Below are 2,500 nucleotides of genomic sequence, written 5' to 3' on the forward strand. Positions count from 1 at the left end.
CAGGCCGAAAGCAACACGAGGCTCGCGTACTTTGCCGCTAGGACCGCGCGGAAGTAACTCCGAGCCGAAAGCAACACGAGGCTCGCGGACTTTGACGGTCGGACCGCTCGGAAGTAACTACGTGGTAAAAGCAACACGAGGCTCGCGTACTTTGCCGATCGGACCGCTCGGAAGTAACTACGTTCCAAAAGCAACACGAGGCTCGCGAACTTTGACGGTCGGACCGCTCGGAAGTAACTACGTGGTAAAAGCAACACGAGGCTCGCGGACTTCGCTGCGGCTAAGTCCGCGCGGCGTCGAAATTTCACCGCCGGCGCCCATATACCGCCGTGCGTTAGACCGTGCGTCGCCGACCGCCCGGCCGCTCGGTTCGGTACTGTAAGAGGTGTCGTCGCTGCGGCGACTCGTGCACAACACGGTGCATGCGAGCTCTCGGTCTGGTCGTACCGTAGCGTTACGGCGTATGTATAACCGAGCTCGGCGAAGCACTGCGGTGCGTACAAAAGTGTCGTTCGCACTAGAACGCTTTTTGAGAGAATTTAGCTTCGCGCTTACTACGAGAACTTTGGTTCTCTTTTTGAGATCTTTCGGGCGTCTTGCCGACATTCGGCCAAATGTGCGCCAAGCTCTCGGCGATCGTTTCGAGGCCGGATAGCGAAGGAATTGGTGAATACGTGACGAAGAAATTTTGTATCTCGAGGACTCTGCCGTTCGTGCGGTCCGTACGTACCTCCGAGCCGTAAAACAACACGGAGCTCGAGATCTTTGACGCGGAGGTAACTACCGTGCGCCGCAGCGGCTAAGTCCGCGCGGCGTCGAAATTTCACCGCCGGCGCCCATATACCGCCGTGCGTTAGACCGTGCGTCGCCGACCGCCCGGCCGCTCGGTTCGGTACTGTAAGAGGTGTCGTCGCTGCGGCGACTCGTGCACAACACGGTGCATGCGAGCTCTCGGTCTGGTCGTACCGTAGCGTTACGGCGTATGTATAACCGAGCTCGGCGAAGCACTGCGGTGCGTACAAAAGTGTCGTTCGCACTAGAACGCTTTTGAGAGAATTTAGCTTCGCGCTTACTACGAGAACTTTGGTTCTCTTTTTGAGATCTTTCGGGCGTCTTGCCGACATTCGGCCAAATGTGCGCCAAGCTCTCGGCGATCGTTTCGAGGCCGGATAGCGAAGGAATTGGTGAATACGTGACGAAGAAATTTTGTATCTCGAGGACTCTGCCGTTCGTGCGGTCCGTACGTACCTCCGAGCCGTAAAACAACACGGAGCTCGAGATCTTTGACGCGGAGGTAACTACCGTGCGCCGCAGCGGCTAAGTCCGCGCGGCGTCGAAATTTCACCGCCGGCGCCCATATACCGCCGTGCGTTAGACCGTGCGTCGCCGACCGCCCGGCCGCTCGGTTCGGTACTGTAAGAGGTGTCGTCGCTGCGGCGACTCGTGCACAACACGATGCATGCGAGCTCTCGGTCTGGTCGTACCGTAGCGTTACGGCGTATGTATAACCGAGCTCGGCGAAGCACTGCGGTGCGTACGAAAGTGTCTTTCGCTCAAGAGCGATTTTTAAAGTATTTTGCACTGCGCTGAGTGCGAGAATTTCGGTTCTCTTTTTCGAGAGCGTTCGGGCGTCTTGCCGACATTCGGCCAAATGTGCGCCAAGCTCTCGGCGATCGTTTCGAGGCCGGATAGCGAAGGAATTGGTAAATACTTGACGAAGAAATTTTGTATCTCGAGGACTCTGCCGTTCGTGCGGTCCGTACGTACCTCCGAGCCGTAAAACAACACGGAGCTCGAGATCTTTGACGCGGAGGTAACTACCGTGCGCCGCAGCTGCTAAGTCCGCGCGGCGTCGAAATTTCACCGCCGGCGCCCATATACCGCCGTGCGTTAGACCGTGCGTCGCCGACCGCCCGGCCGCTCGGTTCGGTACTGTAAGAGGTGTTGTCGCTGCGGCGACTCGTGCACAACACGATGCATGCGAGCTCTCGGTCTGGTCGTACCGTAGCGTTACGGCGTATGTATAACCGAGCTCGACGAAGCACTGCGGTGCGTACAAAAGTGTCGTTCGCACTAGAACGCTTTTGAAGAATTTAGCCTCGCGCTTACTACGAGAACTTTGGTTCTCTTTTTGAGATCGTTCGGGCGTGTTGCCGACATTCGGCCAAATGTGCGCCGGGCTCTCGGCGATCGTTTCGACACCAAAGTCGAAAATCGAAGGCGTTGGTAAATCCGAGCCGAAACGATACGGAGCTCGAGTACTTTGCCGTTCGAGCTGTCCGTGGGTAACTACTTGCCGAAAGCAACACGAGGCTCGAGGACTTTGCGCGTAATAACTACGTACGACGCAGCGGCTAAGTCCTCGAGGCGTCGAAATTTCGCAGGTTTCGCCCATATACCGCCGTGCGTTAGACCGTGCGTCGCCGACCGCCCGGCCGCCCGGTTCGGTACTATAAGACACAGCATTGCCACGAGTCGGTGTCGAGAGACCGAATGGCTC

The sequence above is a fragment of the Cardiocondyla obscurior genome, unplaced genomic scaffold (assembly GCF_019399895.1).
Source record: "Cardiocondyla obscurior isolate alpha-2009 unplaced genomic scaffold, Cobs3.1 scaffold63_0_115461, whole genome shotgun sequence".
Lineage (NCBI taxonomy): Eukaryota > Metazoa > Arthropoda > Insecta > Hymenoptera > Formicidae > Cardiocondyla > Cardiocondyla obscurior.